The sequence below is a fragment of the Trachypithecus francoisi genome, unplaced genomic scaffold (assembly GCF_009764315.1).
Source record: "Trachypithecus francoisi isolate TF-2019V2 unplaced genomic scaffold, Tfra_2.0 Lachesis_group17, whole genome shotgun sequence".
NCBI lineage: Eukaryota > Metazoa > Chordata > Mammalia > Primates > Cercopithecidae > Trachypithecus > Trachypithecus francoisi.
In genome coordinates this window covers 63,651,316-63,677,498 of record NW_022681462.1, presented here as the reverse complement: position 1 = coordinate 63,677,498, position 26,183 = coordinate 63,651,316, and the positions used below count along the sequence as shown (strand labels likewise).

At 42.4% G+C, this 26,183-nt stretch overlaps 1 protein-coding gene and 1 long non-coding RNA gene across 8 annotated transcripts in view; one reads left to right on the top strand and one right to left on the bottom strand.

Annotated features, from left to right (window-relative positions):
• Positions 1-228: 228 nt before the first annotated feature.
• LOC117062380 lies at positions 229-7,266 on the bottom strand. Its single transcript, XR_004428341.1, has 3 exons — positions 7,181-7,266; positions 6,899-7,057; positions 229-382 (listed from the first exon to the last, which is right to left on the bottom strand). It is a non-coding gene; the product is annotated as an uncharacterized LOC117062380 (long non-coding RNA).
• Positions 7,231-26,183, top strand: part of PPM1B (protein phosphatase, Mg2+/Mn2+ dependent 1B) — a 92,620-nt gene continuing 73,667 nt past the window's right edge. For 6 of the 7 annotated variants that reach the window (XM_033175843.1, XM_033175846.1, XM_033175847.1 and 3 more), the window contains exon 1: positions 7,231-8,887. The gene's annotated coding sequence lies outside the window, so the exon portion shown is untranslated. The remainder of the gene's footprint in view (positions 8,888-26,183) is intronic. The other variant, XM_033175842.1, reaches the window with a different exon arrangement.

Below are 26,183 nucleotides of genomic sequence, written 5' to 3'. Positions count from 1 at the left end.
GGCGTGGTCCCAGCTACTTGGGAGGCTGAGGCAGGAGAATTGCTTGAACCCAGGAGGCGGAGGTTGCAGTGATTGGAGATCGCGCTACTGCACTCCAGCCTGGGCAACACAGGGAGACCCTGTTTCAAAAAAAAAAAGAAAAGAAAAGAAAAGAAAATTCAACCAAAAGAGGCACATGTAACAAGGAAAATTATCACACTTAATGAGAAATTCAAGAGTAGAGTGGTTCCAAGGTTGTTTAATCCAATAGCTTGACAATATCATCAATGGTTAAGGTCCTTTCCACATTTTCATTCTTTCATGCATAGTGACTTGCTCTTTGTCCTCTAGTTTGGTCCCTTCATGGTTGCAAGATGACTGTCATAGCTCCAAGCATCACATCCTTACAAAATAATAATAATATAACTAAAATTTGCATAGTACTTTTGATAAGCAAAGGACTGCTCTAAGTACTTTACATATATTAATTCTTTTGGTCCTCCCAGCAACCTTATGAGTTGGTTCTATTATCCCATTTTACAGATGAGGAAACCGAGGTATAGGGATATTAAATAATTTGCCCAGAGTCACTAGGTAGTGAGTGGCATAACTGAGATACACTGCAGTAATCTGGGTCCAAGAAAGGAAGAGTGGATATCTTTTCTCATAGTCCTCATTCTTATGAGGACTATGAGGAACTATTCAGGATCCTCCACTTCCAGCATATTTCCTATCAAGTGTCATTAGCCTGACTTGCCTCATATGCACATTCCTAAACCAATCATCCAAAAGGGGGAATGATATTATCATAGATAGTTTAGACAGATTAAGATTAATCTCTGGGGCTGGGGAGCAACTCAGTCTCCCCCGAAGCATACCTCTGTTAAGTGAGGCTCTATGGCAGGATATAAGATCCCAGAACTTTGGGAGGCCAAGACGGGCGGATCACGAGGTCAGGAGATCAAGACCATCCTGGCTAACACAGTGAAACCCCATCTCTACTAAAAAATACAAAAAACTAGCCAGGCGTGGTGGCGGGCGCCTGTAGTCCCAGCTACTTGGGAGGCTGAGGCAGGAGAATGGCGTAAACCCGGGAGGCGGAGCTTGTAGTGAGCTGAGATCCGGCCACTGCACTCCAGCCTGGGCGACAGAGCGAGACTCCGTCTCAAGAAAAAAAAAAAAAAGATCGAGTTAGGGAGGCTGCCAGGAAGGCAACCAACAGGAGAGAAATGCCATGGGAAGTTGAAATGGACAAATCCAGTAGATAGCTGAGGACACATCAAGAGGATGGAACTGGTGCTCCACATTGGGGCTCAGATGCATTGAGGCAGTAGTTGAAGTCATGAGAATGGGACACATTTCCGAGGAAGATGATACCAAAGTCAGCAGGCTAAAAACTGAACCTTAAAAAAATTGGTGGGAGGGATGGTTGAAGCAATAAAACAAAATGTTCATAATTGTTTAAGCTATGTGATCAGTACACAGGGTATATTATATAATACTACTGTCTCTAGTTTTGTGTGTGTCTGAAATTTGGAATAAAACTGTTTGAAAAAAACAAATTCAATCCCAGAGCCTTTGCAAACTCTCTCTCAATATGAAGGAGCCCCCTGTCCTTGGTTCCTAACCTCTCAGTAGACTTGTAATTTAACCCTTGTATAAGGTTTCTATCTACCCCCATATTTTGGGACAAGTTCTGGTCCCAGGCAGGGAAAGATAAGAAGCCCTAGTGTGCCCTCTTACTGGCTCATTTTCCAGCCGTTTTTACTGCTGGTTGGTTCTGGTAACTCAGCTGGGAGTCTCTTGCATCCTCTCCTGTAACCATCTCTAACTGGCCTCAGAGCCTGAACTTTTCAACCCTGATCTCCAATCTTCCTGTCCCCAGGTCCTGATAAGATACCCGCCTCCAGACCAGTTATAATTGCGAGGATCTCTGCTTACTTGCCAGAATTAGGCCTCTATATAAAGGACATTAAATATGGGCCTTAATATTAAACCTTTTTTCTTTTTTTTTGAGATGGAGTCTTGCTCTGTCACCGAGGCTGGAGCGCAGTAGTGTGATCTCGGCTCACTGCAACCTCCGCCTCCTAGGTTCAAGCGATTCTCCTGCTTCAGCCTCCTGAGTAGCTGGGATTATAGGCATCTGCCACCACATCCAGCTAATTTTTTTGTATTTTTAGTAGAGATGGGGTTTCACTATGTTGGCCAGGTTAGTCTCAAACTCCTGACCTCAGGTGATCCACCTGCCTCGGCCTCCCAAAGTGCTGGGATTACAGGCGTGAGCCACCCCAGCCCAATAAGAAACCTTTTAAACTAATTGCACCGAAGTCTTGCATGACTCTTTCACCAAGAATTTTCCATTTGCAGGTTTCCTACAACTAATCCCTGCATGCTTGTTGAGTAATTGACTTGTGATTTTACTCCTATATTCATCTCCTTGATGTCTCCTCCAGTCTGAATCTGCTGAGATTCTTAAGATCAGCACTGGAGCCCAGTTTCACTAGCAGGAGAAAAAGAGCTTTCAGACAAGTAAACAGGAAGAGTTGCTGCAGATGTGGGAAGGAACATAAGGGAAAAGTAGCGCAATGTTGCCTTTAGGTTTTTGAAGCATGAGCAAACCACCATATTGCATGAGCAAATGGCAATGCTATGATAAAGCAAAAGATGACGAGTTGGCAGAGAAGTATAGTTTTTTGTTAAAAGAAAATAAAACATAACAAAGTGAATGAATAATGTAAATGAATTTGGGCATAAATGCTAAACTGCTTACACAAATGGCTGTTATTAGAGTTTTCCACAGCCAAGCGTATTTAAACATTTAGTAGTGTTGCAGCATTTATAGTTGGGCTCCATGTGAATAGTTTTCCTCATACCACCCACTGTGTTATAATCACAGTCTCAATCATCTCATGTGTATGACACTCACTTTAAAACACAAAGGAGGCTCTGGTTCTGAGGAAGCCAGTTTTGGCCTCCTAGTCTGTGTGGATTGCATGTAAGATGGTGATAGCTTGATCAACTTCCTCTCTAAGGAGGAAGTAGGGTTGGAGGACAGGCTCAGGCTTGAGATCCTAGCACTGAGAAAAGGAAAAATGTCCAGCAAACTACTTGAGATCCTCCAAATGCAATTCAAGAAATACTTATCAAGCATCTATTGTGTATGATTTACAACAAAAGAAACGATGCCCTTGCTGAATTGGAGGTTATGGTCCACAGCAGGGGTACTACCTCCTCCATGCCTTTTTTTAAGCAAAGGGTCCCTTTGGTGAATCCTGTGGATTTCTTCTCAGAATAACATTTAAAAATACATAAAGCTCATTAAGATTACAAAGGAAAATCAATTATAATTAAAGACAGTTATCAAACTCTTAAGTACATTTGTGATATGCTTTTTTTTTTTTTTTTTTTTTTGAGATGGAGCCTCACTCTGTCACCCAGGCTGGAGTGCAATGGCATGGTCTTGGCTCACTGCAACCTCTGCCTCTGGGGTTCAGGTGATTCTCCTGCCTCAGCCTCCTGAGTAGCTGGGACTACAGGCACGTGCCACCACACCTGGCTAATTTTTGTATTTTTAGTAGAGATGGGGTTTTACTATGTTGGCCAGGCTGTCTCAAACTCCTGACCTCATGATACACCCATCTCAGCCTCCCAAAGTGCTGGGATTACAGGCGTGAGCCACCACGCCCAGCCTATGCTTCTTTATTAATGCATGAAATAACAAGATCTAGTGATGAGTATAATAATTATAATAATTTCAAGAGTGGTGAGTGTAAATGACATTAAGAGAGACTGTGATGCTTGGTAAAGAGTGGGAATCTCTGCCCTAAGCAACTTGTGACCTCGCAGTTCCCTAATTTTTTGGCCTCCCTTGCAGCTAAAGGTGATCATGTGATTTCTCACCCAACTTTTTCTACATTACATTTAGTATTGTTTTTATTTAAAGTTATATATTGGGGAGTGATTTGCATTACTAAGAGGTTCTAAAGCTCTTCATGTGGCTCTGGAGAAAGATGTTAGATCCCCATTTTGCAGAACAAACCAAGGCTCAGAGAGCTTAGTTACTAGCTCAAGTCACACAGCCAGTTAGTAGCAGAGCACATTATGATGGTACTCAGGGTTTATGACACATTATGTTTATGATGGTAAACACCAGTTTTCTTTTCTTTTTTTGAGACGGAGTCTTGCTCTGTCGCCCAGGCTGGAGTGCAGTGGCGCCATCTCGGCTCACTGCAAGCTCCACCTCCCGGGTTCACGCCATTCTCCTGCCTCAGCCTCCCGAGTAGCTGGGACCACAGGACTCCCGCCACTGCACCCTGCTAATTTTTTGTATTTTTAGTAGAGACAGGGTTTCACCGTGTTAGCCAGGATGGTCTCGATCTCCTGACCTCGTGATCCGCCTGCCTCGGCCTCTCAAAGTGCTGGGATTACAGGCATGAGCCACCACGCCCGTCCAACACCAGTTTTCAAAGTTGTAAATCTTGGGTTTTCTTGAATGGTTTGGTGTTTCAAGCAAATAAAGCATACAACAAAGTTAACCTTCGTATCTGTTTTGGGGTATCTCCATATTTTTTTTTTATCTTAGTGATTGAAAGTGTGAATGATATGGAATTATCAGCCCACCTAAATGGCTGAGCTTTGTATTTGTTTTTGGGTCAACCAAGGGAAAGTGAGAAGGAAGTCAAGCAAGCCAAGAAACTGTTCTCATGCCTTTCTGTGGTTGCTTGTATTCACAGGACAAGGGTCCCTAAGTGTCTTCACTTTTTTATCCTTAGCATGGTTCCCATTTTAGAAGCTGAGGTCCCAGACTCCCTTCTGCTTACATAAGGGGTGTCAGGCAATGAAGTGTGATTTAAGAAAAAAAAATTTTTTTTTTTTGAGACGGGGTCTCACTCTGTCCCCCAGGCTGGAGTGCAGTGGCTGGATCTCAGCTCACTGCAAGCTCCGCCTCCAGGGTTCACGCCATTCTCCTGCCTCAGCCTCCCGAGTAGCTGGGACTACAGGCGCCCGCCACCTCGCCCGTCTAGTTTTTTGTATTTTTGAGTAGAAACGGGGTTTCACCGTGTTAGCCAGGATGGTCTCCATCTCCTGACCTCGTGATCCGCCCGTCTCGGCCTCCCAAAGTGCTGGGATTACAGGCTTCAGCCACCGCACCCGGCCGGAGAAAAAATATTTTATAAGTCACTTCAGTAATACTTCCTGCTGACTGTATGATCTCACGCTCATAATAAAGGGGACAGTGGAAAAGTGAGACATATATATGTTCTCCCAATATGCAAAAGTGAGGAAATGAATTTACTTTACATCTGCCTCCATTATCCTGTGCCAGAGGGTCTCAAACATTGATTCACATAAAAATCATCTGCAGGCTGGGCGCGGTGGCTCACGACTGTAATCCCAGCACTTTGGGAGGCTGAGGCGGGCGGATCACTTGAAGTCAGGAGTTCGTGACCAGTCTGGCCAACATGGTTAAACCCTGTCTCTGCTAAAAATACAAAAATTAGCCAGGTGTGGTGGTTGGCGCCTGTAGTCCCAGCTATTCGGGAGGCTGAGGCAGGAGAATCGCTTGAAACTGGAAGGCGGAGGTTGCAGTGAACCGAGATTGCACCACTGCACTCCAGCCTGGACATCAGAGTGAGACTCTGTCTCAAAAACAAACAAAAAAAATCATCTAGGGAGCTATTTTAAAATTCACCTTTCTGACCCTTGTCCCCAGAGTCTCTGATTTGTAGGCATGAGTGGACCTGGGAATCTCCATTCCAGAATCCCAGATGATTCGGATGCTGGTGGTCTATCCACTATGCTGTAAGAAACACCATTCTCACACAAACTTGATGAGTAGGTTTTAAAAACCTGACTTGCAGAGGCAGAGCCGCCGCCCTGCCGCGACTTTCAGACTCCGACCATGGCCTAGCGCCGGCGGCAGTTGGCGAGCGGCTGCTGCTGGAGGCCGGTGACGCAGGCCTGGTTCCTTGGGCCTTGCAGGGCCTCCGGGGCTGTGCGCCGGCTCATAGGCGGTAGGAATTTGTTTTGTCTCAGATACCCTATTTCAGTCTTGTAAAGCATTTAACATCTGCCTGTCCAAATGTATATAGTATATCACGGTGTTATCAGACAATCCCGGACAGTAAAACACACAGTGGTGAGAAATATACAGATCACTGACCCTTTCAAACTTGGTTGGAGAGACTTGAAAGGTCTGTATGAGGACATTAGAAAGGAACTGCTCGGATCAAAACAGAACTTAAGGAAATGTCGAGTACTACTCTGATGGAAAAGGAAAAGCCTTTAGACCAGTTATTGGGGTGCTAATAGCCCGAGCATGTAGTATTCATCATAACAACTCCCAATCCGATGTCGTTTTCACAAGCAGATTGCTGAGGTTCTAGGTGGCGTCTGTTAAAAAGCATTGCTTTCTGTTAATTTGACATGTGCAAGCCAGCCAGCGGGCCATAGCCTTAATTGCAGAAATGATCCACACTGCTTCACGATGACGTTATTGACGATGCACGTTCTCGAAGAGGAAAACAGTTAATAAGATCTGGGGTGAAAAGAAGACACTTTTTTTGGTTTTTAAAAATCTTTCTTACCGAATCACATGCGTTTTGGACCGCGTTTGCTTTTCAGATTTGTCTCATTAAAAAGTAAAATGTGCTTGATCAAAAAAAACAAAACAAAACAAAACAAAAAAACCCGAATTGCAATTAAGTCTTTGTTTCTGCCGTCCTTACGACGGCCTGGACAATTGTCCTATTACTTAATTTGCCCTTTTCTATAAAACATTGACAGCCTCTAACCTGAATAGCACTCTGTTGGGTCTAAGCTTAAATTGTCTGCCCAAACCAATTTACACCAAAGTAGGAATTAGGTTTAAGTTCTCTTTTAGGACATTCGGATTATATATTCTAAGGTAGTACAATACCTCTATTACATTTCTGTTTCTTGTTTGGAGAATTAACGTGGCAGGATCGTCTAATTTGATACCTGGAGGAGTCATGTCCATTTTCCCCATTGGCCTGTCAAACCCGTATCATTCATTCTTGACTCATCCTGTGACTTTGTGAAGCCTTTCTTGGTAAACCTATCCACAAGGAAGACCCTTTATGTCATCACCAGCCCTTGTGCATGTTTCAATTATAGTACCTATCATCTTGTACTGCGATTGCCTAATTTATTTTTGCATCTCCAGCTCTACATACAGTACCTGGCAAACAGTAGGTGCTCAATAACTGCGAAATGAATGAGTCCATGTGAAGAGACTAGGCCGGGAGTTTTAAAAACCAGTGTTGACTGAGAAACAAAATACGGAAATGTCAAGGGCTAGTGTAAAAATAACCTCTAATAGCACAGAATCCTCCTAAAGGGAACACCTGTCCCACTTTCTCACGTTGCTTTCCAGGCTCTTCCGACACCCCAATTTCCCGCCCACTCTTCTCCCTCCGGGGGACAGGTCAGGTAGGTATCCCAGCTCGGCAGCTCTGATAGGTCGGCGATGATTTCATTGTTAGGGAACATCCGGGCCTTTCCCCTCCCCGCAATACCTCCCCAGAGCCCGGCCTTCCCAGTTTCCCACTCCCGCGTGCGCCCCACCCGCGGCTGAAGCAAAACAACTGCCTCTCTCCTGCCCACTTCTTGTCCTCGTCTGAGCCATCCCTTCCAGTCTACGCCGAAGAGAGGCGTGTATTTCCTCCAATAGGGGCCTAGGAGGACTTTCTTAGCCAATCAGTAGCCAAGCCCTTGCAATTCCGGGTGGGACCAGGCGTCCACACCTATAGCTGGACTGCTCGTTGGTCCCTTATGGCGCTTGTTTTACGCAAGGCTTAGAGGTCAAATACAAGGGGGCACGGTCCTCACAGAACGGAAAGGATCCGTACAGACTCCCTGGGTTTGACCGTTTTCTAAGACGAACCAATCGCTTTCCAGATACTTCCCCGCCTTTTCCGCGTTCATTTGAAAAAAAGCCGGTGTGACGGACTTGGAAATTGGCTCAGTGACTGACCCGCAAAAAAAAAGCCAGTGACTGGGAGTTCGGACCACGATTTGGACCAATAAGAGAAGGCAATCGCTGGGGCCGGGGCTTTGCTAGGAGGAGCGCAGGTGGGCGTTATTTGATTGACGGCGGGCTCTACTTATGGCTGGTAGCGGGGGCTGGTCCCTGACGTTTGGGAGGTAGGACCTAGCGGAGGCGGGGCCGAATAAAGTAAATGGTAATAAAGGGTTGGGTCTCACTTAGTGGGCGGTGTTTGATGGACAGCTGACCTTGCCAATTGAAAGTAGCCATTGATGTCCAATGGGAAATTAGAAACTCAGAGGCGGGGCCGGGTGGGCGGGGTAAACTAAGTACGGAGGTGCCGAGGGAGCAGCACTGGGATGGGGAGCGGTAATTGACAAGACTCCCAGCAAACCAGAGGCCGCGACAGGGCGCGCGGCATCCCAGTGGGTGGGAGCTGGAGGCGGGGCTCCCTGAGGGGCGGGGAAGGACTAGGGTGCGGGGAGGGGGTTGCAGAAGGAGCCGAGCGGCTTCTGCTCAATGGCGGAAAAGCCGCCAGTGCTCTGACTGCCTCGTTCCCCTAGCAGTTGCGGGGGAGTTTCCTGCCGGCGCGGCTGGAGTCTCTGATTCTCAGGGTTAGGTGGTTGGAAGATGCTCCAGAGAGACGAGGCTGCGGCGGAGGAGGTGGCGGCGGCCGAGTCGGCAACGGCGCTAGGGTGGAGAGAAGGCGGCAGCGGCGGCGGCGGCGGCGTGAGGGGCCGGGCGGTGTAAACAGCCCCGGAGGCGGCGGAGGCGGTGGTCGAGACCCCGAGGGGGAAGCGGCGGCTGAGTCAGGATCGCGCCTCCGTTGGAAACTTGGGCTGAGTACCGCGGCGGGCGCGAGCGAGGCGCCCTAGACATCTTCTTCCTCCCTTGCCTCAGGTAAGGCCGCCCGGCGCCCCGCCGGAGGGGAAGCGGCTGACTGGCCGGGCCGCCGAGGCCCCGAGCCCTGGGCAGGTTTTCGCGTGCCGCCGAGCCGCGGCCGGGGCCTCTGTCCTTCCGAATCCTCTTTGCTTTCCCCGCGGAGCCTAGGCGGGGGAACGCGGTGCCTGGCTCTCGGGTAGGCCCCTTACCCGGCCGCCGCCTCCGCTCAGCTGAGGGCTGGGAGAGGCGCGGGGAGAGAATGGGAGTTTGCTCGAACGCCTGGACGCCAACCGATTCCCTCTTCCCTCTGCTTCAGTCTTCAGACATCTCTTTCACACGAAAGCGCTGGGGCTACCCCAAGCCTTGGCTCTTCTCTTCCTGGTGCATGCCGTCTTTGAAAACACTGTCTTTTCCCTTTCATTTCCTCATCAGCTTCTGCCCTACTCTGCGCTCCACTTCACTTCCTTGTTAAATCGTCTTTCTCTGCTGTCTATGCATTCTACCCTCGCCTTCCCTCCTTAGTGGCTTTAAATTGTGTGTTTCTCTTCTCATCGTACCCCCGGCATCTCTTGCCTGCCTTCCCTAGCACCATTCTTTTCAAATGTCATTCCTAACAGCGAAGTTATTAATTGAAACTGCCACTTATTTTCAGTACCCCAAATCTACCGGAGCCCCATTAAGAGTATAGACTGACTAGCCATAGATCAGTTTTTTTATAGTTTAAGCCTAACAGCCTTAAAAAAAATTGTATTATTGAACGTAAAGTGTGAAAATAGCACCTAAAATGATTTTTTAAATGAAGGACTCAGTGAGTGTTGGAAATAGTTATTTCTTCATTTTTTTAAAATTGCGTGACCTGTCATGTCAGATTTAGCAGATCTAGGACGTTTGCCCATCTTATCTGGCAAAAGAAGTGCTTCCTAGGCATTTGAGAGCAGCCCAAATTCATCAATATTCAATTTCTTCTAAGAACAACTTGAAAACTTTTCTTAAAAAGAGACATTAATAACTAGGAAGCTGTTTTGATAAAGTCACAGTTAAAGAGCTTTTAAAATAGGCTCCACATGTTTAATGTATCAAAATAAAGTTGGCAGGCATGTTGTAAAAGGATTATTTAGGAATTTGAGTAGTCTTAGTGTTATGTAGCTATTTTAGGAAAAACATTCTTTTTCTGTTAAACATTTACAACGACGGTGATGTGAGAATTACTGAGGCTTATTGTGGGATTAACACAGGAACTGTCTTTATTTGAGCCACTGCATGGATGAAGAAGTGGTAAATTGTTCAGGGTAGACAGTGTAAGTCACAGTATGTTCTAGGAGATGGAGAAACATGCCATGGACACTGAATGTTAATAGATGTTATTTCATTTACTTTCTCTGTTGTGCAATAGCAAAGTTCCTATTGTTGGCCTACTTTTAAATAGAGCATTTCTAAGTAAATAGTGAGACAAGTTATTCTAATTATTATGATAGTCTTTTCCAAGTGAACAGGCCTTTTAAAAATATAGCTGAAGTAATGGTAATTTTTTAAGGAAATGTTTTTGTAGGTCTGCTAAATGGACAGTGTGTTGTTCTAATCGAAATTTTAAAATTATTTAGAACAGAATATTTTAGTCAACAGATTTTCTTTCAGGGATAATCTTTATTTTGTGCTGCTTCTCTCAATGCCTTCTTTGTCTTTTTTTTTTTCTTAATGGTTATTGTGTTTTCGCCTCTTCATTTATTTTTGCTCTCATAGTCTTGTAACAGTTTCTGCAGTGGTTCTTTTTGTTGCTGTGTATTAGTACGCAGTAGTAGTTTTATTTGAGCTTTCATACTTTAAGATTTCATACTTTTAAGATATCCTCTGGTTTTGTTGAAGTGATTATTCTCTTTGATGTGACCAGCAGAGCTTTCAACACTGTTTTCTTACACTGGGTGTCTGATTTCTGTGAAGACTCTAGGAATAGGTGAAAGGCCTTTCAGTTTAGTCATGTCAGTAAATACTGTTTTATGTTAGTAATTCACCTAATTACTAAATTCCTTAAGATTACATCATCCGAAGGAATGGTGTAGTGTCCAAGTAACTGTGCTTCTAAGAACAGCTGATTCACAGGTTGACAAGGTCAGAAAAAGTGGCTCTTATTGAAAGTTATCTTTTCTATAACAAACATTTTTTTATGGAATCTTTTGAATTAAAATAACGATGCTGATTATGTCTTGGCAGTCTTGGAACAGTAGAATTGGCCACAGTATCACTTAGTGATTGTGGTGATTTATTAAAAAGAGGCTATTTAGGTCAGGTGCAGTGGCTCACGCCTGTAATCCCAGCACTTTGGGAGGCTGAGGCGGGTGGATCACTTGAGGTCTGGAGTTCGTGACCAGCCTGGCCAACATGGTAAAACTCCATCTCTACTGAAAATACAAAACTTAGCCGGGTGTGGTGGCACATGCTTGTAATCCCATCTACTCAGGAGGCTGAGGCAGGAGAATCACTTGAACTCGGGAGGTGGAGGTTGCAGTGAGCCGAGATCGTGCCACTGCAGTCTAGCCTGGGTGACAGAGTAAGACTCTGTCTCAAAAAAAAAGAAAAAAAGGCTATATTTCATGAATATTTTTGTATGTAACTATTTTAAAGTATTTTGTGACATTACCTAGCATAGAAAGTAGTTAAGTAGTATAATTCTAACTCTCACTTTTAAAAATGCAGCATAGGGCTGGGCGCGGTGGCTCAAGCCTGTAATCCCAGCACTTTGGGAGGCCGAGGCGGGCGGATCACGAGGTCGGAAGATCGAGACCGTCCTGGCTAACACGGTGAAACCCATCTCTACTAAAAAATACAAAAAAAAACTAGCCGGGCGAAGTGGCAGGATCCTGTAGTCCCAGCTACTCGGGAGGCTGAGGCAGGAGAATGGCGTAAACCCAGGAGACGGAGCTTGTAGTGAGCCGAGATCGCGCCACTGCACTCCGGCCTGGGTGACAGAGCGAGACTCTGTCTCAAAAAAAAAAAAAAAATGCAGCATGTAGTATTTTATATTTTCTGTGAACTATGCCTTTCACAATTCACTGATTTTAATAAAAATTAGTCAGCAAAAAATAACTGATGGCGTCAGAATAACAAAGGTTTTTTAATCCAAAATTATAATAGCAAAATTTATTCAAGTAATAGCATAAAATGTGAAATCATGATTAATGGTAAGATAATTTTTGGGAGTATGATATTCCTGGATTTTCAGTTATTCTTTTTTTTTTTTTTTTTTTTTTTTGAGACAGAGTCTCGCTCTGCCGCCCAGGCTGGAGTGCGGTGGCCGGATCTCAGCTCACTGCAAGCTCCGCCTCCCAGATTCATGCCATTCTCCTGCCTCAGCCTCCCGAGTAGCTGGGACTACAGGCGCCCGCCACCTCGCCCGGCTAGTTTTTTGTATTTTTTAGTAGAGACGGGGTTTCAGCGTGTTAGCCAGGATGTTCTCGATCTCCTGACCTCGTGATCCACCCGTCTCGGCCTCCCAAAGTGCTGGGATTACAGGCTTGAGCCACCGCGCCCGGCCGATTTTCAGTTATTCTTCACATTGTACCTGATTCTTTTTGTTTTTGCCTTACTGAACTAATTTCAGAATTGGAATGAAATGGAATACTGCTGTTTATATTAGCAGCTTTGAAGTTTTATTGTAAAATGTATCTTATATATTATATAAGCAGAATTGATGGTTAAGAGTACTGACATTTCACTATCCTATACTTAAACATTGATGGTACAATAGTTTTGGGAAATATTTAATTTTTGTAGTTTGTTTTGGCTGTCATAAAATTTGCAGAATGACAGAACTTTTCAGCTTCTAGTGACTGATCTAACAAGAACAGGTGAAGAGAAAGGCACGTGAGCTTCATAATCTGTATTTTTTCTTTGTTTTTGTTGGTGATGCTTACTTACATCAAAACATTGAGTTAAAAAATAGGCTTTCATCTTTTGGACTAATTTTTTTTTTTTTTTTGAGACGGAGTCTGGCTCTGTCACCCAGCTGGAGTGCTGTGGCCGGATCTCAGCTCACTGCAAGCTCCGCCTCCTGGGTTCACGCCGTTCTCCTGCCTCAGCCTCCCGAGTAGCTGGGACTACAGGCGCCGCCACCTCGCCCGGCTAGATTTTTGTAGTTTTTAGTAGAGACAGGGTTTCACCGTGTTAGCCAGGATGGTCTCGATCTCCTGACCTCGTGATCCGCCCATCTCGGCCTCCCAAAGTGCTAGGATTACAGGCTTGAGCCACTGCGCCCGGCTGGACTAATTTAAGTATGCTGTTATCTTTGATTAGCCATTTTAGAATCTTTGCGAGTAAAATGTTTCTAGGCCAGGCACAGTGGCTCACTACTCTCCCAACATTTTGGGAGGCTGAGGCAGATGGATTGTTTGAGATAAGCCTGGGCAACATAGCAAGACCCTGTCTCTACAAAAAATAAAGTTAGCTGGGCTTGGTGGTGTGCACCTGTAGTTAGCTACTTGGGAGGCTGAGGTGGGAGGATCACTTGAGTCAGGGAGGTCAAAGCTGCAGCGAGCTGTGATTGCACCAGTTTACTCTTGCCTGGGTGACAGAGTAAGACCATGCCTCTATTTTAAAAAAATTCTGATGTCATTTAATCTCTTTGTGTCCATTTGATTTAAGATGATTGACACTTCTGAACATTTACATCTGTATTCCTTTTCTTAAAGACTACATAGAAGACTAACAAGTGTGGCCAGGCACGGTGACTCACGCCCGTAATCCCAGTACTTTGGGAGGCCAAGGCGGACAGATCTCTTGAGACCAGCCTGGCCTGGCCAACATGGTAAAACTCAGTCGCTACTAAAAATACAGAAATTAACCAGGTGTACTGGCCGGCCAAAAAGGACTGTTAGACCAGATAGTTGAATCAGCGTTATGATGAAAAGAACCCTTTACTAAATTATTGATGATGTTATGAAATTTTCCAAAAGCGTAATCTATGTAGTGTATTTATTTTTCAGAGTATTTAAAGATTTTGAGAGTTAGTTTTTAGTAGCATATAACATCATAGGAAACATAAATACTGTACGATAACTTACATACTTTTTTTCTTTTTAGTTTTCTTTTTTCATTTATTTTTTGCCCCTCGAGATCTCACACTTTGTAGTTTTCATTCAAATTACAGGGTGCTTTATTTCTCCCCTTCAGGCTGACTTTAATAACAACCATAAACACTTTACTTCTGAATTATGGTAAATCATGACACAAAAGAGTGCTTAAGTACATTTTTTCTTTTTGTTTTACTATAACTAACTTGTGATCACATCTACAATATCTTGTTATTGCTTGGCATAACATATACCTTTTTAAATAATACTCTTCATGGCTGGGCACAGTGGCTCATCCCTGTAATCCCCTTACTTTGGGAGCCCGAGGTTGGTGAATCACTTGAGGTCAGGAGTTCGAGACTAGCCTGGCCAACATGGTGAAACCGTGTCTCTACCAAAAAATAGAAAAATTAGCTGGGTATGGTGGCACATGCCTGTAGTCCCAGCTACCCCGGAGGATGTGGTGGAGAATTGCTTGTACCCGAGAGGTGGCGGTTGTAGTAAGCCAAAATTATGCCACTGCACTCCAGACTGGGCGACAGAGTGAGACCCTGTCTCAAAACAAAAATAATAATAATACTCTTTGTAATAACTTGTTTAACCACAAGAACCTTGTAGCTTAATCAATTGTAGTATTTTAATTTGTTAGTTCATATATTATACTTTTGACGTGGTTTATAACATTTAAAACACACTTTACTAATTTAAAACTTGATTTATCACATAGTTTAATGTTAAGTTGCTAAATGTAAAATGGATTCAAAGTTTTCTCTTGGAGAATGTTGAAGTATCATAAAGATTGTATTTTTTAGCTTTAAATTGATTCATTTCTTGAAAATTAAAAATCTTGAAGTTTAGAAACATAACACTTTTTGGAAAATTGTTTTGCATCCTTGTGAACAAAAGAAGATCCAGTTAAATCCGATCTCAGAGGAGACAGACAAACTTTGGAAGCCATCTATTGACTATTAAAGAACTTGTCTTTCTTTTAGAGATGGTACCAATTACTGGTAGTGATGTAGGGAGGATAAGGCCTGTCTCTAGGATTGCTGTGATTATTGTCTACGTAGAATGTCCTTCACTTCAGAATCTCTGGTGAATGAAAAGTACTTTTGTGTGCAAGAAATAGGAAAAAACCTTGTCTTTTATAGAAAACTTTTAAAATGCGGTTATGTTATCAGGTAGATTCAAATGTATAATATACAAGAAAATAAAACAAATGAATAAGTGTTGTTTGCCTGAGAAGAAGCGATTTGATAAAGAATATGTAGAGTAATTTGTAAGAGTTTGAAGGCTTGCGAAGCGCTTTTAAGCTTGAGAGTAATGTCACTGATTTTTAAATCTAATTGCATTTTATTTTCTTGATGTATAGGTATTAAGGGCACTCCTCGCATTGAAAAGGGATAGTTAATAGATGTTCTTATGAGTAGTAGAATCTAGGAGTGTCAGTATGGGTGTTTAACCTATTTGGGCAGTGTTTTTCTTTTCCCTTGTTCTGACTAAAGCATTTATCTCTGAGGTGGGGAAATGGCATTATCTGTTGAACACAGGTGGCCCTTCTTAGTCCCTTAAAAAGAGGACATGGCTGGGCGCAGTGGCTCACGCCTGTCATAATAGCACTTGGGGAGGTCGAGGCGGGCGGATTGCCTGAGCTCAGGAGTTCAAGACCAGCCTGGGCAACACGGTGAAACCCTGTCTCTACTAAAATACAAAAAAATTAGCCGGTGTGGCGGCATGTGCCTGTAATCCCAGCTACTCAGCAGGCTGAGACAGGAGAATCACTTGAACTAAGGAGGTGGAGGTTGCAGTGAGCCGAAATCACACCACTGCATTCCAGCCTGGGCCACAGAGTGAGACTCCGTCTCAAGAAAAAACAAGAAAGAGCGGGGGATGGGGGACATAATTAATTCAAAGCACTACAAAAGACTATATAGGAGATTTCATTTAGGTTTGGGAGTCTTTCTGCTTTTATTTACTCGGAGCTACCAACCCACTGAGAAGTAAAGAATTCAAAATAGTCTGATAGTATTTAGTCTGTAGCCCTCCAGCCAATTCTTATGTTCACTGAGTGCTTTCTGCGTGCAAAGGGACCATTTCATGCTAGTATCTGAACAAAACAGACAAAATCCCAAATCCTTGTCCTTGACGATCTTGCATTCTGTTAACCAACAACTCCCAGTTTACGTTACAGTTGAACTCCTTATGTGGCTGGCTTAAAAACTTGAGTGGAGAATTTGGGGTGTGTGTGTTTTCTACACTAAACTTAAAAGCTGTAATTACAGCTTTACTATTTTTAACAAAAGGAAAGGAAGAAGTTTTCTGTAATTGGATAAAAACTAGACTGAAAAGAGGAAAGAGGAAATAGTGTTGTACCTTAGAGAAAGACATTGGTTTAAGATTAAAAGATGACCCAAAGAGAGAAAAAGAGATCCCTGCATTAGACAGATGTGAGGGAGCTCTGGGGGCTTCAGGTGTTTCCATTTACTGTACAACCTTGGATAGATGAGTTCCTGGAAAGGAGGATGGGAGTAAAGGTGGAACAACAGGAGGAGGGTGAACAGGATTTTTTAAGTCTGATTTAAATAATTGGGATGTACCTATAAAATGTATGTTGTCATTTGTGTTTAAAAAACTTTCTCTTCTTATGTGAGTATAACTGAAGGATTAGTGACTGACCAGTAGGGCCTGGTAATATTGTCACTGATTGTAATGGATACTTTTGTGCTCTTAGCAAAGATGGCTAATGGAGCCAATTTGTCTCCTGGTTTATTGTGCTCAACTTGGTCTGTATATTTATCACTGCTTCTCCTTCCATAGCTTTGTTGTATTACTTAACGTTGTGCTTTTGTTTTTTCTGCATATGAGATTGTCATGTTGCACTTAGATGCGTGAAGCAGGTGCTTAATTTTTGCTGTTCTTTCTATTGCTTTTCTACTGAACCAGTTTGGTAAAGAGGCCTCTTCTTGAGTTTATACAAGCATTGCAAACTTAAGCATAAAATCTTTCATCTTTTTGTTCTTATTTTAATGCTTGGTGGTCTTCTGCTTTCATTTATGAGTCAGTTTCATTTGATCTTCATTGCTAAAGTGAATCAAGATTGATTTTTTAAATTTTAAAGCACATCAACTTGCATTTATGTCAGTGCCTCAATATAAAAATGAATGTTCTATTTATGACTTAAGGTTCCTCATTTATTATGCCCAAATACACCTTCAGATTACTAGTGTATTTGTGTGTGTGCATGTATGTGTATTTTTATTATGTATTTATTTATTTTTTGAGACGAAGTATTGCTCTGTTGCCCAGGTTGGAGTGCAGTGGTGCAATCTCGGCTCACTGCAGCCTCCACCTCCCGGTTCAAGCAATTCTCCTGCCTCAGACTCCCAAGTAGCTGGGGTTACAGGCCTGCGGCACCACGCCCAGCTAATTTTGTATTTTTCGTAGAGACAGAGTTTCACCATGTTGGCCAAGCTGGTCTTGAACTCCTGACCTCAGGTGATCTGCCCACCTCAGTCTTCCAAAGTGCTGGGATTATAGGCATGAGCCACTGTGCCCAGCCTAGTTTCATTTTTATATATATATATATATATTTTTTTTTTTTTTTTTTTTTTTTTGTTGAGACGGAGTCTCGCTCTGTCGCCCAGGCTGGAGTGCAGTGGCCGGATCTCAGCTCACTGCAAGCTCCTCCTCTCGGGTTTACGCCATTCTCTCGCCTCAGCCTCCCGAGTAGCTGGGACTACAGGCGCCCGCCATCTCGCCCGGCTAATTTTTTGTATTTTTTTAGTAGAGACGGGGTTTCACCGTGTTAGCCAGGATGGTCTCGATCTCCTGACCTCGTGATCCACCCGTCTCGGCCTCCCAAAGTGCTGGGATTACAGGCTTGAGCCACCGCGCCCGGCCCATTTTTAATATATTTTTGTAACTCTGTTACTTTATCAAGATGCTGATATGCAAGAGAACTTGAATTTTTAGAATATATTAAATTTAATACTATAATTCAGAACAGATTCATTAAGTTGTTCAACATTTGGCCATCTATCTTAGATTTAAAAATAACCAAAAACAACCTTACTTGAATTTAAAAAAATTATCTCTTGTAACTGGTTTTGTTTATATAATCTAACATTTTATAAAATCTTTGGTGGTTGCTGGTCCTAAACTTAAGGAAATTGAGTTTATTTCTATTCAGCTGTTCTGGAGTATTTTGAATTGCAATGTGAAAGTGAAATAACTTTTATTTTTATTTTTTGAGATAGAGTTTTGCTCTTGTTGCCCAGGCTGGAGTGCAATGGCACAATCTTGGTGCACCACAACCTCTGCTTCCTGGGTTCAAGCAATTCTCCTACCTCAGCCTCCTGAGTAGCTGGGACTATAGGCATGTGCCACCATGCCCGGCTAATTTTTGGTATTTTTAGTAGAGACAGGGTTTCTCCATATTGATCAGGCTGGTCTCGAACTCCCGACTTTAGGTGATCCGCTTGCCTCAGCCTCCCAAAGTGCCAGAATTACAGGCGTGAGCCACTGCGCCTGGCAGTGAAATAACTTTTAGCTTAATATGTAATATATGTAGTCGTTTTCAGTTATGCCCCTCCCACCCTCCTTTTTAATAGATTCTAACTCTAGTTAGTAAGGGCAGGTTTGGAAAGATTAGTGATGATGTTGACTTGCATTATTATTCTTACTCTACATCTTGAATCTTCTTCCCAGTGATTATATTTAAGGTTAGGTTATTTACTCTTCAGTTTGCTTTTGCTTTGCGTTACTTTTTCTGCCTATGTCTTTGCTTACTTGATTTTTAAGTACAGGGTGGCCACCAAATTTGTATACACAGGTGGCTATACAGTAATTGTATATTGATGTTGTGTTACAGAATATGAAAATAATATCTATGGCCGGGGCAGTGGCTCACCCCTGTAATCCCAGCACTTTGAGAGGCCGAGGCAGGCAGATCATGAAGTCAGGAGTTCGAGACCATCCTGGCCAACGTGGTGAAACCCTGTCTCTACTAAAAATACAAAAATTAGTTGGGCATCGTGGTTTCCGCCTGTAGTCCCAGCTACTCAGGAGGCAGAGGCAGAATTGTTTGAATCCAGGAGGCAGAGGTTGCAGTGAGCCAAGATTGCACCACTGCACTCCAGCCTGGCAACAGAGCAAGACTCCATCTCGGAAAAAAAAAAAAAAAAAAAAAAAATCTGTGTTTTCAGACCTTATGACCACCCTACAGAGGGCAGTTCATGTAGCTGGGTCTTTTTGTCTTTGTTCAGGTTTATATTGCCAAATTATGGAGTCAAGTATAAGGCATATTTGAATATAAAGGAGTAGTGATAATTATAGAGAACCGTCTGAAATCACATTGAACCCATGTTTTTAAGAGGATTGAAAACAATCTCAAGGTAAAAATAAGTTTGATATTTAGTTGCTTGTCAGATACTTTGGCTAAAGAAAGTTCAGGAGATGCTAGACAGCAGTAGTTTCAGTTGTGTATTTGAAAGATGGCTAGCGAGGCTGTCCATATGGTAATGATATTGGTATTATTGTTTCTCAAATGTGGATAAGGTATCTTCTCAACAGATTTAGAGAAATATTTCTGAATTGTTGCTACTGTGTGCTTGCAGGTAATGCTGTAGGATGCTTAGCACTGTTTATAAGTGTATAAAGCGTAAGAAGCCTTTGTACTTAGAGTGGGTTATATTTCTGGAAAAAGGAGGATAGTGGTTGGGAACATTGACTCCAACGTCATATTCTTGGATTTGAATCCCTGCTCCACCACGGGTAGGTTACTTAATGTTTCTAAACTTAAGTTTTCTCATTTCTAAACTGAGAGTGTTCATAAGATTCTTGGGTTGGGATAATCTATGTAAAGCTTTTAGCATAGAGACTGGCACATTATAACGGGTAACCTTTATTGAATGCTTTTTATTGCTGTTACTACTATTAATACTACTACTATTATACTACTAAATGATATATGGTAAGTTGAAAGAGTACTGAAACTTGGAAACAGAAGACCCTGTTTGTGGTTCCTACTCAACCTTTTAATGGTTCGGTGGCATGTGTACTTACTCTTTCTAGGATTTAGTAGCCTTAACCTTCAATCTTAACATTTTAATCAGGGTTAAGGGAGAGGCCTGGACCATGTATTATCTTGAGGTTCTTTTGACTCTAAAATCAAGAGTCCTGTTCTATAAGATTCTCATTTTCTACCAGAGCATGAACCACGTAAGGACAATAACTGTGTTAGTTTTGTATGCTGATTTATCCGTGTATCTATATTGTGTTCTACAAATATTAGCTGAATAAATGAGTAAATAAGCTAAACAGCATCTTCTAGGGAGAGGAAAGGAGTAGTGCAGAGGTCCCCAACCTTTTTGGTACCAGGGACTGGTTTCATGGAAGACAATTTTTTCCACGGATGATGTGGGGGTTTCAGGATGATTCAAGCACGTTACATTTATTGTGCACTTTATTTTTATTATTATTACTTTGTAATATATAATGAACTAATTACACAATTTTTCATAATGTGGAATCACTGGGAGTCCCGACCTTGTTTTCCAGCGACTCGATGGTCCCATCTGAGGGTAATAGGAGACAATGACTGATCATCAGGCATTAGATTCTTTTAAGGAGCACACAACCTAGACCCCTTGCGTGCACAGTTCACAGTAGGGTTTGCACTCCTGTAAGAATCTGATGCTACCGCTGATGTGACAGGAGGTGGAGCTCAGGCAATAATGCCAGCCATGGAGAGCAGCAGTAGCTTCATTTGCTTGCCTACTGCTCACCTCCTGCTGTGTAGCCTGGTTCCTGACAGTCCATGGAGGGTACTGGTCTATGGCCTGGGGGTTGGGGATTCCTGGATTCGTGGGTAGGGAGAGGGAAAAGGATGGTTGTTGAATGTATGAACAGGCAGAGGTTGTAGTGAGCCGAGATTGTGCTACTGCATTCCAGCCTGGGCGACAGAGTGACACTCTGTCTCAAAATAAAATAAATAAATAAACACAAATTTCCTTCTGTTCATTTTTGTTTAATAAATATTGTCTATAGGCATTAGTCGCTTTGGAGAACAATGGTAATTCAAAGTATCTTGTGATTTTTGCCTTGTCCTCACTTTTAGAAATCACATGCTTAAAAGGAAAAACATCAGGGTCATGAACTTTTGGAGAATTTATTTTGGGTGGATTTTGATATTTAACCTTGAGGACTCTGGGGGAAACTTAGGACCACTTTAATATTTGGGGGGAGAGTAACAAATTTAATAAATTATAAATCATTTTATACTGGATTTTTTGCTTTTTAATAAGAAAAATTTTAATGCTGCAAAACATTATAGTAGTACCCCGAGTGTCTATATACCAATCACCTAAATTCAACAGTATTTTGTATTGTTGCCTGTCTTAGTTCGGGCTGCTGTAAAAGAATACCATAGACTGGGTAGCCTATAAAAAACACAAATGTATTTCTTACAGTTCTGAAAGCTGGCAAGTTCTAAGATAAAGGTGCTGGCAGATCTGGTGTTTGATGAGGGCTGTCTTTCTGGTCTGCACATTTCCATTTTGTGTGCTTACATGGTAGGCAGAGCTAGAGAGCTCTTTGGAGTCCTTTTTATAAGGGCACTAACAGTATTCATGAAGGCTCCAACCTGATGACCGAATTACCTTCCAAAGGACCCACTTCATATCACATTGGGGGTTAGGATTTGAACATATAAATTGTGGGGGAGGGGTGGATGCAGATTCAATCCATAACATTGCCATACGAGCCATTTAGAAATTACAGAGATGTTATGTCACTTTACTCCTAAATACCTAAGTATGAATCTCCAAAAAATGATTTTCCTCTATACCTGCAAAATTATCTTACCTGATAAAATTAATTCCCCAATTCATCTGATCCACAATCCATATTCAAACCAAGGTCTTTGAAGATTGTACATTATATCATGTTCGTTATTGAGCCTCTATTCTCTTACAAATTTAAACACTCAGATGATTTTCTCTTTTTGAGAGCACCAATTATCTTGTGAAATGTCCTATATTCAGAATTCATCTGATTATTTCTTTGAGATTTTGTTTAAAACTTATTTCTGTGTCTTCTTAAACTATTAAGTTAGATCTAATGACTGTTAAATTTAGGTTAACCATTTTGGCCAGGATAGGTTATAGGTGATGCTGCTTTATGTTATGTTGCATCAGAAGCACAAACTGCCTGACTTTTTTGTTTGTTTGTTTTTTGTTTTTGAGATGGAGTCTCATTCTGTCGCCCAGGCTGGAGTGCAGTAGCGCAATCTCAGCTCACTGCAGCCTCTGCCGCCCATGTTCAATCTATTGTCCTGCCTCAGCCTTGCGAGTAACTGGGATTACAGGCACCAGCCACCGCACCTGGATAATTTTTGTAGTTTTTTAGTAGAGATGGGGTTTCACCATCTTGGCCAGGCTGGTCTTGAACTCCTGACTTTGTGATTCATGCGCCTTGGCCTACCAAAGTGTTGGGATTATAGGCATGAGCCACCACGCCTGACCAATGCCTGACTTTTAACAGTAGTAGTGATGCTAAGTTTGATCACTGGGTTAAGGGTGGTGGTAACTGCTAGATGTCTTTGTGGAGAAGGAACATTTTCTCTTTTGTAATTATCAGATGATCTGGCATATATCATTACTATGCAAATCCATTTCCCTTTCAGACTTTCATTTAATAGACTTACTGATACCTTTTTTAAAGGTGGATCTAGACAGGTGTCATCAAACTGTAACCTCTCAGCCCAATTTGGCCTGCTGCTTCTTTTTGTAAAGTTTTATTGGAAGATAACCATGTTCATTTGTCTATGGCAGCTTTCCCATTACTAAAGCAGAGTTGAGTACTTGAGAGAGGAACCGTATGGCCTTGCAAGCCCAAAAATATTTACCTTTTTTTTTGAGACGGAGTCTTGCTGTGTCACCCAGGCTGGAGTACAGTGGCGCGATCTCGGCTCACTGCAAGCTCCGCTTCCCGGGTTCGCGCCATTCTCCTGCCTCAGCCTCCCGAGTAGCTGGGACTACAGGCGCCAGCCACCTCACCCAGCTAATTTTTTGTATTTTTAGTAGAGACGGGGTTTCACCGTGTTAGCCAGGATGGTCTCAATCTCCTGACCTCGTGATCCACCCGCCTCGGCCTCCCAAAGTGCTGGGATTACAGGCGTGAGCCGCCGCGACCGGCCTAATATTTACCCTTTTGACCTTAAAAGAGAAAGGTTGTTGACCCCTGGTCTAGGATGTATGTTTTGTTCCCTTTTTCTCATTGTAGTGGTATACAATTGGTATTTATATATTTGGTGTTTATATTTTTGGTGTTTGCTGCATCTCCTGTACCCTGATGTTATTCAAGGGATAACTGCTTTTAACATGATTAAAATTGTGCAGTTACTGTTTCATTATGTCCCCCAAACCATAAAGTATACCCAGTTAGTGTTACACATGGTATGTAAAATCTTTCGTTAAAAGTTTGGAAATATTTCAGACATAGAGTTATAAATATTGAACAATGAAGTTACCCACCACCCAGCTTAGTTTAGGTAGTTGAAGCTCTTCTGTAATCTTCCTGAATTCCATCTTCTTTCTCTGCCACTATCCTAAATTTCATGCCTGCCTCATAGATACGATCTTCATACATGTATCTGTTTCTTTTTTTTTTTTTTCTTTGAGATAGAGTTTTCTCTTGTTGCCCAGGCTGGAGTACAGTGGCACGATCTCAGCTCACTGTAACCTCCGCCTTCAGGTTTTAAGCAATTCTCCTGCCTCAGCCTCTCGAGTGGCTGAGATTACAGGCACATGGCACCATGCCCAGCTAATTTTTGTATTTTAGTAGAGACGAGGTTTCACCGTGTTGGCCAGGCTGGTCTCGAACTCCTGACCTCATGATCCGCCCGCCTTGGCCTCCCAAAGTGCTGGGATTACAGGTGTGAGCCACCGTGCCTGGCCTACATGTGTCTATTTCTAAATAGCATATAGTACTGTTTTAAGAGGCTTATGTACATACATGATCATGTACAAAAATTTTTTTTTTACAATTTGTTCTTACCACTTAATATTTTTGCAGTTCTTTTTTTGTTCTAGTCCCTTTTTTCCATAGTATTGCATATATATTGCATAGTATTCCATTGTATGATTAGAACAGTTCTTCTTTTTTTTATTTTTGATAAGACAGGGTCTGGCTCTATTGCTCAGGTAGAGTGCAGTTGCTCAGTCGGCTCACTGCAACCTCGACCTCCCAGGCTCAAGTGATCCTCCTACCTCAGGCTCCCAAATACCTGGAACTACAGGTATGCACCACCACATCTGGCTAATTTTTGTGTGTTTTTTTGTAGAGATGAGGTTTCACCATGTTGCCCAGGCTGGCTTCTAATTCCTGAGCTCAAGTGATCCACCTCCTTTGTCCTCCTAAAGCATTGTGATTACAGGTGTGAGCCACCACATGCAGCTAGAACACATTTTGTCTAGTCTTTTTTGGAAGGACATTTGGATTATTTTTGTAATTTTAATCAATGGTCTAAAACTATTTACATGCCATATATACATGCGAGAATTTCTCTAGGGAGTAAAATTGCTGAACTGTAGGCCATCCTTATAGCCCTAACTAGATATTTCCAAAATTCTCTCCAATGTTGCTATACCAATTTATACTCTTACCAGTGGTGTCTATATATATATATTTTTGTTTGTTTGTTTGTTTGTTTGTTTTTTGAGACAGAATTTTGCTGTTGTCACCCAGGCTGGAGTGCAATGGTGCAATCTTGGCTTATTGCAACCTCTACTTCCTGGGTTCAAGTGATACTCCCATCTCAGCCTCCTGAAGTAGCTGGGATTACAGGCACCTGCCACCACGCCCAACTAATTTTTTTGTATTTTTAGTAGAGATGGGGTTTCACCATGTTGGTCAGGGTGGTCTTGAACTCCTGACCTCAGTTGATCCTCCTGCCGTGGCCTCCCAAAGTGCTGGGATTACAGGTGTGAGTCACCGCGCCTGGCCTGTTTTTTTGTTTTTTGTTTTTTGTGGTTTTTTTTGAGTCTTGCTGTGTCACCCAGGCTAGAGTGCAGTGGCATGATTTCAGCTCACTGCAACCTCCACCTCCCAAGTTCAAGCGATTCTCCTGCCTCAGCCTCGCCTCAGCCTCCTAAGTAGCTGGGATTACAGGCATGCGCCACCACGCCCGGCTAAGTTTTGTATTTTTAGTAGAGATGGGGTTTCACTGTGTTGGTCTTGAACTTCTGACCTCATGATCCGCCCACCTTGGCTTCTCAAAGTGTTGGGATTACAGGCGTGAGCCACTGTGCCCAGCCAAAAGTTTCTGTTGTTTTAATTCAGTGCTGTCCTATATAAATATAATGTAATTTAAATTTTTCTAGTACACATTGTAAAAAAGAAACAGGCAAAGTTAATTTTATAATGTGTTTTATTTAATCCAGTATTTCCAAAATCATTCAATGTGTAAACAGTGAAGTTAATTAGCTATTTTGAATTCTTTTAAAAAACATTAAATGATGTGATTTGGCTGTGTCCACACCCAAGGCTCATCTTGAATTCCCAGGTGTTGTGAGAGGGACCCCGTGGGAGGTAATTGAATCATGGGGACAAGTCTTTCCTGTGCCGTTCTCATGATAATAAGTCTCATGAGATCTGATGGTTTTATAATGGGGAGCTTCCCTACACAAGTGCTCTCTCTTTGCCTGCTGCCATCTATGTAAGATGTGACCTGCTCCTCCTTGCTTTCAGCAGTGATCCTGAGGCCTCCCTGGCCATGTGGAACTGAAAGTCCATTAAACTCTCTTTTCTTTTGTAAATTGCCCAGTCTTGGGTATGTCTTTATCAGCAGTGTGAAAACTACTTATACATTAAATATTTAAAATCCATTGTGTATTTTACACTTACAGCAAATCTCTGTTTGCATTAGCCTCATTTAAAATTCTTACTAGCTCTGAGTGGTTAGTGGCTACTATACCAAACAGCAAAGCTCTGTATTCTTGTCTGCGTTTGGTATTGAGAGTCTCTCTCTCTTTTTTTAATCTAAGGAGAGAGAAATGGTGTTTTATTTTGATTTTAATTTTGCATCTTCTTATTAGTTTTCCTAATGACAAAATAAAATCTTACAGTCATAAATATGGAATTACTTTGCCATTAGAATGCAGGTGTTTATTTTATTAACTGTGTTTAAGAGTTTTTAGATATTAGATATTAGATTTAGATGTTAGATAATATGTCTATAAAATGATGGTGCT